Genomic DNA, 19,018 nt, shown 5'->3' on the forward strand with positions numbered 1-19,018 from the left:
CAAGCTCATCACCATGAGGGTGTTGAAAACTGTTCAGTGTCTCAGCTGCTCTTTGAGAGCAGATATCTTAAGGGAAAATGGGGGCTTAATTCTTTTTAACTTTTGAAGATAATTTTGCAGGCTACAGAATTCTAGGTTGGTGAGTTTTTGTTTTTGTGTTGTTGTCGTTGTTCTCAACACTAAATGTTTTACTCTATTATCTTTTTGCATGCCTGGTTTCTGAGGAGAAGTCAGATGCAAATTTTCCTTTTGTTTATCTATATGTAAGGTGTTTTCTTTTTTCTCTGCTTCTTTCATAATTTTAATTTATCTTTGATTTTCTGTAGCTTTGAAATGATATGTCTACTTGTATTTTTTTGTCTTTTATGTTTTTTTGTTGTGTGTTTGTTGGCATTTATCCTGTTCGGTATTCTCTTATCTTTCTGGATCTCCGGTTTGTGGTCTGACATTAATTTGGGGAGATTCTTCATTATCCTTTCAAATATTTTTATGTTCCTTTCACTCTTTCTTGTCTTTCTGGTATTCCCATTACACATATATTACGCCTTCTGTACTTATTCTACAATTTTTTTTTTTTTTGAGATGGAGTCTCACTCTGTCACCCAGGCTAGAGTATAGTGGTGTGATCTCGGCTCACTGCAACCTCTGCCTCCTGGGTTCAAGCAATTCTCCTGCCTCAGCCTCCCGAGTAGCTGGGATTACAGGCACCTGCCACCACACCCAGCAAATTTTTATACTTTTTCTAAGTAGAGATGGGGTTTCACTATGTTGGCAAGGCTGGTCTTGAACTCCTGGCCTCAAATGATCCACCCACCTTGGCCTCCCAAAGTGCTGAGATTGCAGGTGTGAGCCACAGCTCCCTGCCCCACAATTCTTGAATACTCTGTTCTTTTGTTGTTACTGTTCTTTGTTGTCTTTGCTTTTAAGTTCTGGATGTTTTTATTGAGATATCTTAAGCTTGAAGATTCTTTTCTTAGCTGAATCCAGTCTACTAAAAACACATCAAAGGCATTCTTCTATCTTGTTATAGTGATTTTTATCTCTAGCATTTCTTTTTGGTTTGTTGTTAAGATTTTCACTTATCTGCTTACATTGCTCATTTTTTTGTGTATGTGCATTGTCTCTATCTATTAGAGTCCTTAGCAAATTATTCATAGCTGTTTTAAGTTCCTGGTATGACAATTCCAACATCCCGGTCGCGTCTGGTTCTGATGTTTGCTCTGTCTCTTGAAACTGTCTTTTTTGTCATTTGGTATGCTTTCAAATTTTTCTTGATAACTGGATATGATGAACTCAGCACTGGCTCCTACAGGAGTTTAAGGTCATGAATTTCTTCCCTGATAAGTTGTGATTCTCCGTAGGCACCTGTCTGTCCTTCCAAATTTGGAGACAGTGGTTGACCCTGTGACCTCACTTCTCTTATTAATCTAAGAGCTGTTGTAGATTTTTCAGTTTGTAAAGCTTTATACATCTTGTTAGTAGTGGCAGCTTCCAAACTCCTTACAAGTGGAATTGGAAGTTATGATCTTTTTATTCAATTCATACATGTTTTACTTACACTTCTTCCCTAACTCCTGCCCTCTCTCCCTATTCTCCATATTTGGTTGGTATAATTTGTTTGTTTCCTTCTTTTTTTCCTTTTCCATTGTTTCCCCTTTACTGGTTTGGGAATTACATTGTATCCTATTCTTATGGTAGTTATGCTTGAAATTTAACTATGCATACTATCTTAATATAACCTGAAGGAAAATAATATCTTACTCTTTCTGAATAATTCAAAAACCCTAGAATAATTCACCTCTTATTACACACTTCCTGATGTACATGCTACTATTTTTACATATAGTAACCCCATAAATTAGATATAGATTTTTATGTACAATGGCTGTTTAGATTTACATATATGCTTTCATTTATTGGGTACATTAATATTGAAAACTGCCAGTCTAATTTTCTTATATGAGGCCATATCCTATATTTGTTATCTGTCAAATCTCTCTGATTTTAAAGCTTCAACTCTATTCTCTCTTTCTAGGAAAGTATGTAAACAAAGTTATTCTTCCCCTCCATTACTTTATTTTTACATATCTGGTTCTATGTCTCTCTATGATGCATTTCAGATATTTCTTCAGGTTTTTCTTCAAGTCCTCCATTTTATCTTTAACTGTGTCTAATTTGTTTTTCTACTGATAATTGAAAGTTTACTTTTAATAAATTATGTATCTTTTCCCTAGGAGTTTATTTTGGCTGTTTCAGAGTTGCCAGTCATTCTGACATCTTTAAAAAGCTTTTTGTCTTTATATATGAGTCCATTTTTTCCATCATTTATTTTTTAACCACAGTGTTGAGCTATGGTTGACATATAAAATATGTACATATTTAATGTATAATATTTGATGTGTTTGGAAATAAGTATATATCATGAAACCATCACCACATAAACCTATCCATCACCTCCAAAAGCGTTCTCTAGACCTCGTTATTTATGTATTTATTTATTTTGTGATAAAGACACTTAACATGGGATCTAACCTCTTAATAAACTGTTACATATATGATACAGTATTGTCTAATATAGGCAGTATCTGGTACAGTAGATCTCTATTTTTCATTTTAGCTATTGCCTTTGCCAATTATAAACACGAAAGACTTCAGTATCTCAAAGATATTATTCATTGTTTCTGATGACTGCTACACATGTTGGCTTATTCGTTTTTGTACTTACTGATACTTGATTGGAAAATTGTGAAATTCCTCTTGCATTATCCTAATTGTGACCATCCTCCAGACCTAAATTTGGGAAGATTTCCTGCAGGAATATTTGCCCCTTCTTGTTCTAGACTCTAATTCTCTCAAACTGTCTACTTTAAACAGGTCCTCTGTTTTAAGTACTTCTACTTATTGATGGTCCAAGACTTAGCATTGCTATACTGAGAATAATGCTACTATTTTTAAATACCATTTATGGTGATCCAAAACCTTCTATTTCATTACAGATTTTTGCCTGCAGGTCTATATTTAGCATTCATAGTGTTCATTGTTTATTTGTGTATGCAGGGTGGTTTTTAAAAATTTCCTTATTTTTTGAAAGTTCCAGATTGTATCAAAATTATTTTATTCAGCATATACTATTCAGCATAGTAGTAAGTACTACACTACACTGCTATAGTAAATCTGAAAGGTTTCCCAGAGTATTGAGTCTAAAAAATGCTGGAAAGAAAATCAAGAAATTTTGAATTTTATTTTATAATATTTTTTTCAAATACATATGTTTCAGTCAGGGTTCTCCAGAGAAACAGAACCAATAGGAAGAATGGAGATGGAGAAAAGGAAGGGGAGAGAAAGAGAGGAGATAAAGATGGGGGGGATTTATTATAGAAACTGGCTCACATGATTATGGAGGCAGAGCAGTCCCCTAATATGTCGTGTGAAAGCTGGTGGACCAGTAAAGCCAGATATGTAATTCAGTCAGAGTCTGAAGGTCTAAGAACCCAGAGAGCCGATGGTGTAACTCCCATTCTAAGGATAAAGACTTGAGAACCTGAGGCAAGAGAAGGCACTGGGTGGGAGGACGGTACGAGTCCTAAAGTCAAGAATTTCTAAGACCAAGAGCTTCAACATCTAGGGTAGGAGAATCTTGCCATCCCTGATCAAGAAAATAAATAACAAATTCACCCTTCCTCTGCCTTTTTGTTCTATCTGGGTCCTCACTGGGTTTGTGGATGCCCACCAACATTGGTCAGCATATATTTTTCTTACTCAGTTTACTGATGCAAATGCTAATATCTTCTGGAAACAACTTCATATATACAGAGAAATAATGTTTTACTATCTGGGCATCCCTTAGCCCAGTCAAGTCGACACAACAAAGCAAATATTACAACATATTTATTAATCTGGTCACTAGAGTTGTGGACCTTAAATTTTTGTACCAATTTACCATTGCCAAAATATACCATGTCAATGCTATAGGTATTCCTAACTGATGTTGTTACTCCTCTCCATTTCAGGAATATATATATATATATATATATATATATATATCTCACCAGGTGAAGTGGTGGATGCTTGTAGTCCCAGCAGCTTGGGAGGCTGAGATGGGAGGACTGCTTGAGCTCAGGGGTTCATCGTGTTCGGCCTGTGAATAGCCATTGCAGTCCAGCATGGACAACATAGTGAGACTCCATCCTTAAAATTTGTTTAAGTTTATTTTTATCTTTTTCTCTAAAATATGGCCTTCTCTTTTGACCTTTTTTTTCAATTATTTATAAAAAACAGATCTTATTTAAGGTAACTGTTACATATCTTCTGGATGTAAGAAATCAGTTTTAAATGGTATTTTTAATGTGTAAATCAAAATATCCAGTCTGTTTTTTTTTCTTTCAGAAATCTCTAGGTTTATATAAGACCAAATTAATTTCTTGGTATACTCACTGTTTGTTAGCTATTTTTTATAATTTCCAGATAAAGAAACTATGTTCTAAAGGTGAATTTTTGTTTATTCAAACTACATACATTGCTATTAACAAAAGACAGAAGTTCTTATTTCAGATTCTAGGCATATTATTGCATTAGTAAAATAATCAGTTTAATTCTGGGACAGCAGGTGGGCAATAGGTATATTTATAAATGAATATATTTACTGAAATAGTATTACTTTCTAAAATTCATCATTTATTTTCTTTTTTGCTTAATTACCAGTATTATTAATTTATCACTAATTATTGGTTAATATTATTCTTACGTTTATATTATCACTATAATCATTGTTAATATTAGTGACCACATACAAAATGTATAGGGTCATTATTTTTTGTTGGCATTGTGCTAAAGTTCTCATAAAATTCTATTTGCTATTTTACAATTGGAAAAAAATTATGCAAAAATATTCAAGTGACTTATAGGAAGAGGTAGAGAGTTAAAGAGTGAAACCCTGATAGTCTTACACCAAGGCCAAAGTCCTATTTTATTATTTTTATATTCTTACTATATATTATACAAATCTTCATTGCAAGTTTTACTAATATATTTCTTTAGAAGTAAAAACATAAGAAATCTAATTTTTGTATATAAAAGCTGTAAACTAAATTATATATATACACATACATACATACGTGTGTGTGTGTGTGTGTATATATATATATATATATATATATAAAACCTATGGATTAGGAAAATTTATTGCTTCAACAAACTAAGGGGATTACCTCCCATAAAATTAGTCTAGCTGTAATTATAAACATAATTAAAAAACAAGACTTTTTGGCATTTAATGTGAAAAATTTTAGTTTTTGGTAATAGTATTTAGATGTTAGGTTGACAGAATCATTTTATAAGAAAATAAAAATTTATTGATCCCCTCAAATCTAGCATTTGTTAGGAATTTATTTTGCAAAAATAAAATACATTTTAAAGTATTTCCGTTCTAACAATAATATTTGCATCCATCTACAAGCACTCTAATAGAAATGGATGAATCAGAAATCAGCAGGTTGAATCAAACCAGGGTCAGCAAAGCTAGCAAGTCATTATCATAAATGCCTGTCCTCAAGCATACACAAATAATATAGATGTCATTGCTTGGTTTTTAATAGAGAGGCACCTACACCATAGTTTCCCTTTCAATAGAGCTGGCACCTCTGACTTCCCATTGCAAAGGCAAACATGTGCTGACCACAGCAAAGGCAAAGGCAGGATGAAACCAGAGTGAAACTGCACAAGGTGCAAATATTATTAAAGCATTATCATTTCCTGAGCCCCCATCTGCCAGGACAGCTCCAGTGATAACACAAAATATATCCTCCTGGATATATTTTGCCTCCCCTTTCTCTTGTCTAGCCCATATTCTCTTTATTCCAGTAAATTGAATCTATGTTTACATACAAAACATGATCCAGCTGCTGTTTAAAGTAATATATCCAACTTTTGCAAAATGAGGGAAAATCATTCTGCACCAATGGTACGTGTGCATGTGTATTGACACGTGCACGTACATGCACGTGCGTGCATAGACACACACACACACACACACATACTGCACAAGCATTGAAAACATTGGCTAGGGCTGGGAGCAGATTTTGTTACTCTATAACAGGTTTTTTTTAAGGACTTTAAAGTGTAAGTCTATGAATGTGTAGTGAGTTGGTTGAAATTATATGTATAATATTTGATATGTACATATGTTGTAGACAAGTTAGACAACTTCTTTCCATATAAGTCTCTTGCCTTCCACAAGAACATTCCTCTACATACAGGAATGAGCTCTACATGGTACATTTGTACATTTTCCCAGCCCCATGATTACTGTTAATTTTATTATGACTGAATTCTAGACCTAAAGTATACTATTCAGATTTCCTTTTCTAGTAGTTTGGAATTGGGATTCAGAGACATTGAGTGAGTGGCTAAAGGTTTATTTGTTTCAAAATGTAACATCCACATTTATATGCTCTTATGCAGCCATATTTCACCAGGTAAACAGAGAAACAGAGAAAGTTATTTACAAAATCAATGATAAAGGAGAGTAAATTCCTGACCACTTTCCATATTTTAATTGAGTGTCTCTGATTGAGGCCTAGTTTCATTCTTACACTTTAGTTCTGTGAGATGCTCCAATATATAATAAACAAAGTCATCATATCCTTAAGCCACCTCCTATTGTTTTAGTTACACACAAAAGGTCATAAAATCTGCATCATTTTAAGATGGCAGGTATGAGAGGTCATTATTTTGAGTCTATAAGCCACTTTTAAAACCCTGCAAGGGTATTTCTCTGGCTTTGGGGTATTACATTACTCCCAGTCCACTAGGCAATGCCTGGAAGACAGCTTCTTAGCCTCAAAAGACAGAATAAATCTCTAGTATTCCCTATAAAGGAAAAATGATAAGGCCTCACTATTAAAATAAATATATACACTCAATATAAGATATTAAAAAATATACAAATTTACTGAGGTAAAAATGACTCTTTGGGAATTGGACCACTTCTGAATTTCACCATATGTATTTTGCTACTTTCTGGATATAAAACAATCAGTTCCACTTGATTTCTCATCTATAAAAGAGATGTATCAGAAGTAGAGAAAAATGCAATGAATCCAAGGCATAAAAGAAGTCAGCATCTCAGAATGGAAAGATAATACACTTTTGAGATAGATGGTTTCAGCTTCAAATCCCAAATCCTGTGTGATTTTGGGCAAGTTACTTTATCACTCTGAGTTACATTTTCTTCCTCTGAAAAACGGGGCAAATGGATCAGTATGAGAAATAAATTTAAAAAGGACTTGTCCTGCACCCAATAACCTATAGGTGGAACTCAGGATTTCTTGCTAATACATTCAAGTTAATAAGGCTGGGCAGTGATGACAGAGGACCCCACATATTAATGTTACCTAATCTACTTTTCTCATAGGCCCCAAAAGTCTTTAGGTACTATCAACATCCATGATGAAAAACTATTTTATTCATCCTAGAATCAATTGTCCTTATGTATCTGTATAGAACATTTCCTCTAATAGTAGTAAATGCCAGTTATTGATGACTATCTAGGTAGTAACTGCTAAGCATTATATGATTTATCACATTTAATATTCACAGTAACATTTTAAGTTAGCTATTGCTATCATTATTTTAATACCATGAAATCTGAGGCATAGAGAATTTAAGTTTACTGTCCAAAGTCATCAGCAAGAAAGTGTCAGAGTCAGAATTCAAAACCAACTTTGTCTAGCTCCAAAGTCAATATTATAACCCAAATCCTTTATATCTAGACCATTAAAGTAATGGTGCCCTGACTTTTCTGTATTTGATAGGAATCCAGGAGAGTAATGGGTAAAAGAAAAGTAAGTGATTCTACCACCAGTATTTGAAAATAAAAATGCAGTTCATATACTCACTTTTTCCTCAATTACTACTGTATAATGCCATTTTGTGACATGTTTTCCAATTTCAAATTTGTACCAACAGTCATTTGAATTTGATTTTGCTTATCATTCTTAGTTTCTCTTAAGCTTGTGCTTCTATCACTGAATTATTCTTGTTTTGTTTTGTTATGCCTCCTTGCTTCCTTTTTTTAAAACAAAAATTTATTTTAGGTTTGGGGGGTATATGTCAAGGTTTGTTACATAGATAAAAACGTGTCACGGGGGTTTATTGTACATAACATTGCATCACCCAGGTATTCAGCCCAGTACCCAATTATTTTTTCTGCCCCCGCCCTCCATCCTCCTGCCCTCCCCAGTGAAGTAGACCCCAGTGTCTTTTTTTTCCTTCTTTGCGTTCATAAGTTTTTATCACTTAGATCCCACTTACAAGTGAGAACATGCTGCATTTGCTTTTCTGTTCCTGCATTCATTTGCTAAGGATGATGGCCTCTAGCTCCATTCATGTTCTCACAAAAGACATGAGCTCATTCATTTTTATGGCTGCGTAATATTCCATTGTGTATATGTACCACATTTTCTTTATCCAGTCTGTCATTGATGGACATTTAGGTTGATTCCATGCCTTTGCTACTACGAACAGTGCTGCAGTGAACATTCACATGCATGTATCTTTGTGATAGAATGCTTTATATTCCTTTGGGTATATACCCAGTAATGGGATTGCTGGGTCAAATGGTAGTTCTGCATTTAGATCTTTGAGGAATTGCCATACTGCTTTCCACAATGGTTGAACTAATTTAAACTCCCATCAACAGTGTATAAGGGTTCCCTTTTCTCTGCAATCTCACCAGAATCTGTTTTTTGTTTTGACTTTTTCATAATAGCCTTTCAGACTGGTGTGAAAGGTATCTCACTGCGGTTTTGATTTGCATTTCTCTAATGGTCAGTGACACGGAGCTTTTGTCTAATTGCTTGCTAGCCTCATGTATGTCTTCTTTTGAGAAGTGTCTGTTCATGTCTTTTGCCCACTTTTTAACAGGGTTCTTTTTTTTCTTGTAAATTTGTTTAAGTTCCTTATTGATGCTGAATATTAGAACTCTGTCAGGTGCATAGTTTGCAAAAATTTTCTCCCATTCTGCAGATTGCCTGTTTACTTGGTCTATAGTTTCTTTTGCCGTGCAGAAGCTCTTAAGTTTAATTAGGTATCATTCCTTTCTTCCTTTTTATAGCAATTTTTAAACCTATTTGAGCAAAGGAAATAGAATAGGTTTGCAATTTTATTTTATTTAATCATAAAAAAGGTAGATAATATAAGATGTATTAAAGATTTAAATGTAAGACCTCAAACTAAGAATTCTAGGAAAAAACAAAGGAAATATCATTCTGGGCACTCCTTGGGAAAGAATTTATGCTAAGTCCTCAAAAGTAACTGCAACAAAATGAAAAATAGACAAGAGGGATGTACTTAAACTAAAGAGCTTCTACACAGCAAAAGAAACTCTCAACAGAGCAAGCAGACAACTACAGAATGGGAAAATATATTCACAAACTATGTATCTGATAAAAGTCAAATACCCAGAATCTGTAAGAAACTTAGACATTTAGGCTGGGCATGGTAGCTCACATCTGTAATCCCAAAACTTTGGGAGGCTAAGGTGGGCAGATCACCTGAGGTCAGCAGTTTAAGACCAGCCTGGCCAACATGGTGAAACCCTGTCTCTACTAAAAATACAAAAAAATTAGCCAGGCGTGGTGGTGGCTGCATATAATCCCAACTACTCCAGAGGCTGAGGTAGGAGAATCGCTTGAACCCAGGAAGCCGAGGTTGCAGTGAGCCGAGGTCATGTCACTGCACTCCAGCCTGGACAACAAGAGTGGAACTCTGTCTCAAAAAAAAAAAAAAAAAAAAAAGTAAACTTAAACAATTCAACAATCACAAAAGTAACTCTATCAAAAAGTGGGCAAAAGACATGAACAGACACTTCTTAACAGAAAAAAATACAAGCAGCTAATAATCACACAAAAAAATGATCAACATCATTAATCACCAGAGAAATGCAAATCAAAACCACAATCAGATACTATCTCATACCAGTCAGAATGGCTATTACTAAAAAGTCAAAAAATAACAGATGCTGGCAAGGCTGAAAAGAAAAGGGAATTCTTATCCATTGTTAGTGGGAATGCAAAGTAGCTCAGCCACTGGAGAAAGCAGTTTGGAGATATCTCAGAAAACTTAAAACAGAACTGTCATTCGACTCAGCATTCCCACTACTATATATATATATATATACTCAAAAGAAAACAAATCATTCTACCAAAAAGACACACATACTCATATGTTCATTACAGCACTATTTCTAAGAACAAAGACATGGAATCAATCTACGTGCTCATCAATAGTAGATTGAATAAATAACATGTGGTGTATATACACCACGGAATACTACACAGTAGTATAGGAAATAATGAAATCATGTCCTTTGCAGCAACATGAATGCAGCTGCAGACCATTATCCTAAGCAAATTAATGCAGGAACAGAAAACCAAATACCACATGTTCTTACTCATAAGTGTAAGCTAAGCATTGGATACACATGGACATAAAGATGGAATGACAGACATTGGGGACTACCAGAGTAGGGAGAGAGGGAGAGAGGCAAGAGCTAAAAAACTACCTAGTAGGTACTATGCTCACTAACTGGGTAATGACATCATTCATACCCCAAATTTTAGCATCACGCAATATACTCATGTAACAAATCAGCACATGTACCTCTGAAACTAAAATAAAAGTTGAAATTATAAAGAAAGTGGTAAATTAGAATATTGTTTAAAATTGATTTACTTATTAAATATTAAAATTTACAAAATTAAATAATGTATTTAGCAGATATTAATTGAATGTCTACTTTTGCCAGGTTTTGCTGAATATTAGAGATGCAATAATAAAAAAAAAAGTTCCTGTCCTAAGGGCAAAATAGGCAATAAACAAATAAATCTATAGTTCTATTAGGGAATGAGCAACATTATTAAAAAAAAAATCATGCTACAACCCTATAGTGGGTTGGGTCCAAAGGATGATTAGCCCAGCTTCATACCAATTTGGTTTACTTATATCTAGGCCCTCTTAGTCAGTCTGGCCTACTCTGTCATAATCATTGCGGTGTTCACTAAGGACGCCCTACTGTTTTTCTCTGCCATCTCAACTTCTGTGGGAACCCAACTGAGAGTGAACTCAAGTTCTTTTCCACAAGGCTGTGGGGCCATATGCATATCAAGGGATATATGTCTGGGTATAATTCTTATTATTCTGCATCACCTAATGAGAGCTAAGAAGTTTTCTGAAGGTTGTATGGCATTTAGGAAGCAGTATTTCCCAGGGTATATAGACTATGTTACAGCTAAGGAGATATTCAATTCTGACACTGCACAAAAGGAAGGGCTGTAAGGACTTGACCTTATGTGCAATGACAAGGCAACTCAGAAGATGCATGAGTAGGATCTGTGGCTTAGAACAAAACAAAACCAAGCAATCCCAGACTAACCAATCACATAATTCATGCTATCTGGAAAAACAAAAAACAACAACAAAAAAAAAACAGTTTATTTCCAGTTAAAACAATAATTCCCAGTCTTTACTACCAATTTTCACACTGATTGCTCTGTTTTCTTGGCATCATTTCTAAAAGAGATGACCCACGAAAGCACAATTTTGTAGCAATGGTTATATAGTGCATCCAATATAGGTACTTTTCCCTTACATTTCTTGAATCGACTCAATACTTAACTATGTTAGAAAGACATTTTATTCAAATTGTTGCCAAAAAGCATTCTCTTGTGTGGGCTTTTCATGAATACACTATTTAAAATATCAATTATTTACTGCACTTTCCATTACCTTGCTGTATTTTTCTTCATAGTACTTTAATTATTTGAAATTATATTTCTTTTCCAGTCATCTGTTTATTGTCACTCTTCCCCTCTAAAATTCAAGTTGCATCTGCTTTATCTTATTCACCACTGCATACCCTAGTAGCTAGCATACTGGCTAGCACTATAAGTGACTAAATGAATCTTTATTATTAAAATATAGCAAAAAATCTGGTTACAAATATTGAAGTTATTTTGTTTAAAAAAGATATGAAACTGATTAATCATTAATTTGAGTATAAATGAAAAATCACAACAAATACACTGTCATACTACACTGTCTTTCTGTTAATAACTCCTATTATTCCCTTAGTGGGAACTGGCAAAGAGTGGGAATTGTGTTGGTCTCCATCTGTTTTCTTTTTTTCTCCTTGGTCATACGTTCCTTATTAAAATGTTTCTTTCCCCATGTGTCAATCCAAATTCCCATCATCTTGCTGTTATTTTCAATCTTGCATTTTATTATTGGCCAATATATTTAAAGCACACGGATATCCTGATTTATAAGAAGTTTGTTGATTTTTTCCTTGTTTCACACATCTGTCACTCTAAAAATATGGAAAAAGTGACTCTCATGATGTGTATTTTCCTGATACTTTGTGCAAACATATATATGTTTGCATAACATATGATACATATGAACATATATAAACTTACCCAAAGCTGCTTCCAACAACATTCCCACCACATCGATATTAAGAGTATGTGTTTGGCTGAAACCCCGTCTCTACTAAAAATACAAAAAATTAGCCCGGCGTGGTGGCGGGCGCCTGTAGTCCCAGCAACTTGGGAGGCTGAGGCAGGAGAATGGCGTGAACCTGGGAGGTGGAGCTTGCAGTGAGCCAAGATCGCGCCACTGCACTCCAACCTGGGAGACAGAGTGAGACTCCGTCTCAAAAGAAAAAAAAAAAAAAAAAAAGAGTATGTGTTTGGAGCCAGATTAGCACTTACCAATTGATACACACATATTCTCTCTGCACGTCATTTTCCTCTTCACTAAAAGGATGATGAAGGCTCCCACCTCACAGAGAGGTGAGATCCTCAGTTGTCTTGAGGGTAAAGTCAGTTAATGAAAATAAAATTTGTATAATGGTGATAGACATGCAGTAAAATGTTAATGCTGGGGGACAACTCAACAAAGATCTCTTGTTTCTACACATCTGTGAGCAGAAACACAGTTTTCTTCCAGACTACTGTTTCTCAAGAATATTTGTAGAGTGAACAGGCTTGGAAGATATATTCTCCCTCCTGAAAAAGGGGCAGATTTCTTCACTGTCTATAAAATAAAGACAATGTCTCCATGTAGAGCAAAGCTTTGGCAGGCTTGCTGGAAGCTCATTATAAAGATTGGGTTCCCTTAGATTGGGGTTCTTCAGTTGCAATGCAAATACACTGTGAATGCAGATATAATCTGGCCCTTTCTGTCTTCTCGTGGGAATTGGGGCTTGGAGAATAGGTGCAAGGAAATATTGGTATTCTGGCTACTACGAATGCTGTGAGTAGTAAACTCTTTTCTCTATGTGACCCATAAGTACCGTGCCTTCCAGCACTCATGAAAATATGGCAATATACCTTTTAAGCTGGCAAGTAAGTCTCTTCATAGTCCTTGATAGCAATATTATTAATATTATGTTTTTTCCTAGGTTGTATATAATTTCTAACTTTGAGCAAGAAAATTGATTTTGAGATGACAACCTGGATAGTGTATCCATTCATCATAAAACATCTCCCTTTCACTTTTTAAATCCCTGCACCCCTGCTACCACTCACTAAAAAAAATAGCCCTGGTTGGAGAACCTACTCCTAAAAGCAGTTACATGCTAGCTTCTGTTGTTTCCCAATTTCCTACAAGCTACATATCAAACACCTTACTTACAGTCTATTTTCTAACCCTGTAAATTGAATCACTTTCAATTTATCAGGAATTTGTAGTCTTCTAGGAGACTTTTTCTTTCTTTTTTTTTTTCACTTTATAATCTCTGTTGCTTTAAATTTCTGCTTTACAATCTTTCATTCTCAAACCAGGTGGTTCTTTACTCAAAATACTTTACCTTCAGGTGTTTGAAATATTCAGCAAAGCAAAATATAGCTAAGGGCTGCACGTTTCTGTTCACTACCTGAGTGATGGTGCATGAACAAAGTCAGCAATGTTAGTATTCCAGGATGTCTTATAATGTAACTTTTGTTTCTCCATTTGATTTTACTCAGTTCCTGATTTCTAGTGAAAAAATATCAAAACATTTTGCAAAAATGTTTCAAATTTAAGCGATTCAGTAATTTTCTTATCAGTATGTTACCCTTCACAACAGCATTTATAAGACTATCTCTTATGGTGTTTCTAGTACAATAAACCATAACAAGGATTACCACGTCCTATGGCTTCAGCAGCAGTTTATTGAGCTGTTTAGTAAACATAACTCAGCATGTTTAAGGTTTTTGACATGTTACTAAAACCAGTGTTTTAAAATCACTAGTTAATTTTGAGTTATGTATTAATATTATGCTAATGATAGAAATTAATGTAAAATTATAACAGCCCATTTTGTTACTCTTATTATTACTATTGCATTTATTTTTGTTGGGTTTGAATTTAAAAACAAATTTAGGATCAGAATCATATCATTTGTAAAGACAGGGTTGCCCCAGTATTACTTAGTGTTGATCTGAGAACAAAAGTGAAAGACTTCACAAATTTGTGTATCTCCCCACTAACATCACTGACATTTTACACAAACAGAAATCCCATATCTTATAAAAACACAAGCAAAACACACATGTACACATACACACATACATACCACAAACACCATGACAACTGACTTAGAAGTAACAAAAAAGAAGAAATATGTCCGAAGATTTAGAGGGTATATAATGTTAAATTCTGTTTCATGGACAAAATATATAATACCCGGCATATTATTATAGAAACCAGGGCAATCTGATAAGCTTTCTAGGGTAGTTATTCAGCCAAATGGGTCCTTTGGGGAATTCAGAGGTGATTATTGTTGCCAAAGCTTCTTCACTTAAGAGTTAATTGCTCAAGGTCTTTAGTTCTCACTTGGTTTTATTGCAATATATAACATACTATCCAGGAGACTATATTCTACATCCCAGGTTTATAAACCTACAACCGGGGTGAGGATGCTGTTCTCGCTCATTAGAATTGGAGGACTTCTCATTCCTCCATCATTCCTCTTCATTCTCTGGGTCCACTGCCTTTACAAACTTTTTTTGGTTAGCAATGCAGATATTTGTAAACATATTTTCAGACAATTAAACTTAACATTTTGAGCTAACATTCTTCTCTAAAATGCTCTCATAGATTTTACATAAGTAATTAGAAAAAATACACATACATACACACAAATGCATCACAAACAATAATTTTTCAGAGTTTTGGAATGAGAGATGAATTTATTAGAGAGTATTTTGGGTAGAAAATACATGGAGATTCGGAGGACATCCAAAACATAAGGATTTTTCCCTTCAGTTTCCTTTACCCTGTCACTTCTCTCTACCAAACTGAAAATATATATCAATAAATATTTATAAAACCAGAATTTTTCATTTAAATGATCTACTTTAATATTCATAACAACCTTATAAATTATGTAATTCTTACACATGAGGAAGTTAAGTCTCAATGAGCTGTTACAATTTAAACAATGATTTTGAGGCAGAAGCAGGATTCCATTAGTCTATTGTATCTCACTTTAGAAGGCATAATGTATCAATGGTCAAATATTGGGAAATATTATTATTACAATATATTACATGCAGTGTTTCCTAGAAAGAATTTTTATTTTTTCTTTCTAAACTAATAACAAAAGGTGAAGTCATGTTACAGAGGGTGATAATGGAAAAAGCAGAAATAAGGTTTCAAAGATTTTGGATATCTTCAATTTAAATGATTTTTAAAAATATGTCAGTATTTCCTGTCGTTTTAAAATTTTATTTCATATTTGGATAAGTGTTGGCTCTGGATTTAAATACCCTAAGCATCTGCCATAACTTCTCCCATACTACCTGTGTGACCTGAGACTAGTTACTTAAAATCCTTTAATCTGAGTGGCTTCATATTTGTAACATGGAACTAAGAGTTGTTCTGTCTTCATTGAATCGTGCAGAGAATTAAATGAGATGATGTGTGTGAATTGTTGGCACAGTGTTCCTCACAAAGTAAATACTCAGTACATGCTTCCTACTGATATTTTTCTACATTTTATTCGTCCATATTTTTCTATTATTTTATTCGTCCATCATTATTATTAGGAATGCAAGTGAAAGATTATTTCAATCAGCATTCTGTGACAGGTATATACTTTGCTTTAACTAGACTTCGGCCAGTCTCGCCCTTTCTGGGGTTTAGAATTCAGAGTTCTAGACTGAATTCTCTCTTGTGGTTCTTGAATGCTTTTATCTTCTAGTGTGAGGAATCATGTGTGAGTCCTAGTATCTAAATCTATAAATCAGTAAATTTTTATGAGGGAGTAACAGTTTAGTAGTGCATATGGTAAAAAAAATTGCCTTATACTCTTCTTGTTTTATTTATCTTCTTAAGGATACTTTTTCATTCCACTTAAAATACATGCTAATTATAGAAAAATTGCAAAATTACCTGTAGGAGTATAAGATAAAAGAAACAACCTGTATTCAAACTACTCAGAGATAAAGATTATTAGCATTAGGTTTTAATTTCTTCTAGGCTTCTTGCTTTACATTGTATATAATTCTGTATTCTAAGGAGTATAAAGTACATGCTTATTGCTTTCTTTTTAAAATTTACCTAGCATTTACTTAAATTCAAAGTCCTAAGTGCTTAAATATACATTACAAACACTGAGTCCTAACCTATTACCTTAACAATTTTTATTATGGGACATAATAAAAGTGCATAAAACATATGCACAGCTTAAACAAAAATTATAAATATAACATTCATTTAATAACTACCACCCAAGTAAAAAAGTAGAATACGGTTCACATCCCAGAAACTTCACTAAATACCTTTCCCTCATCAAATTCTTCTCACTTCTCTTCTCCCACAGATACCATTATCTTGACTTTTGTGCTAGCAACTTCCTTGCTTTTCCCTCATATTTTTATTTCCTTATGGATGTACAATAAGTCCAGTGCCAAGAATAGTGAATAATCGGAGATTTTACCTTATTTGTAATCTAAGTTAGAATGCCATAATTTCATGGATGCTAGCACAAAACTCTAGACTTCTGAGTCAGAGACAAAGGATAATTTATTAATCACAGCAATAACAATAGCCAGAGAATTAATATTTGTACAAGTTTCCTAAGTTTCTTTTTCCACAGGGGCACTCAAAGAGGGCCGGATGACATCCACACCTTCAGTAAGGTGCATTACAGGAGAGGAACACTGCGTTTAAATAATCTAAATTTGCTGTAATGGGCAGCAAGTATGCCTGATTTTTGTCCCAGAAGACATTATCATGAATATATGGGAAATCAAACAAACCTGCCTTTTGTTAGGTGGTGGTGGCAGAATGGAGACAGTATCTCTAGCTTTCATGTCTGTTTGCTATGCAAAAATTCTTGAAAAGGTATTCTAAAACAAAGGAAGTCAGTGCCTCTGTTTAAAAGTCATGAAGAAAAACATGAAAAACCTGTAGTCAGTAGTCATCTAACAGACAGCACCCTTGTTGAAAAGTCAGGTCTTTTCCTAATTATGTGGAGGTGTGTGTCCCTGGAATACATCAAGCATCCTTATATGTCTGCATAACTTTCTGAAGAGCATTTTTTCTATTGGTTTATCTAACTCAAAGCATTACATGTTATCTTAACTCTTATATCTTTTTAATAAAAATTCTCTACCTCAAAGCATTACCACATATGTTAATTACTATATTTTAAGTCTTCATATATGTTCTGGCAAATCCACACTTCTTGTTACTCTACTAGAATTTCTTGGCTACTATTAACTTTAAACTTCTACAAATTTCCTCCTGAAAGTCTTGCACATTAATTGCCTGAATTATTAATAAGTGTATCTTATTGTGCTACTACTGTAAATAGTATATTTTCATTTAATTTTTGGTTTATGTCTACTTGATAGGGATAAAATTTATATATATAATATATGTTTTATATTAAATTTTTTTTATTCCAGCAACTTTATTCCTCATCAATTCTTATTAGTGCTACCATTTATCCTTAAATACTTTTATATTACAATAATTTTTAAATTGTGTTGTTATTCAGTTATAGTAATTTTAATTTTGCTCATTTCTTGCTTCGCTGCTCTGGCTAGAAGTCTGAGTTATGTGAAATAAAATTTATAGTAGACAGTGTTCTTTTTTCTTTATTTCAGCAGAAATTATGTCAACATTTAATAATTAGGTGTATTATTTACTATAGATTTTCTGAAATCATTATAAGATTAATAAACTATCTCCTATTTGTTAGCCTGATAAATCTTTTTAAAAATTATAAGTAGATTTTGGATTTTATAAAATGCTTTGGAATTATTATAAATGAGTATAAAATTTTAACTCTAGTCAGTATGGTGAATTAATTGAGTGATTCAAGTTGAAGGAATATTGCATTCCTGATGTGAATAGAATGTGGTCATAAGATTTATTTTTTACATTTTGGGGGTTTAAATTTCCAATATTTTGAGTAGTATCTTTTTATTTGTACAAATTTTGGGAGCTCATGTGTAATTTTGTTACATGCATAGATTGCACAGTGGTCAAGTGAGTGCTTTCAGTTTTCTATCACCCATTTAATGTACATTTTACCCATTAACTAATTTCTCATCATCCACCTATCTATGACCTCTTCATCCTTCTGAGTCTCCATTGTCTATGACTCCTCCTTTTATATCCATGTGTACACATTTTTAGCACCGACTTAAGAGTGAAAACAATTTTCTGTGACTGGCTTGTTCCACAAGATTTTTTGTCTTTAATTTTGTTTGCATGACATATTACATTTATTAATTTAATTGTGTATGTTGAACCATTCTTGCATCCCTCATATAAAACTCATTTGATCATGGTATATTGCCTTTTTTATTTTTTGTGTAGGCAACTCTTAAAAAAAAACTTTTATTTTAGGTTCAGAGGTACATGTGCATGTTTGTTATGTGGGTAAACTTGTGTCATGAGGGTTTGTCCATACAATCAAACATAAAACAATCCTCAGCAAATGCAAAAGAACTGAAATCATATT

The sequence above is a fragment of the Pan troglodytes genome, chromosome 1 (assembly GCF_028858775.2).
Source record: "Pan troglodytes isolate AG18354 chromosome 1, NHGRI_mPanTro3-v2.0_pri, whole genome shotgun sequence".
NCBI classification, from domain to species: Eukaryota; Metazoa; Chordata; class Mammalia; order Primates; family Hominidae; genus Pan; species Pan troglodytes.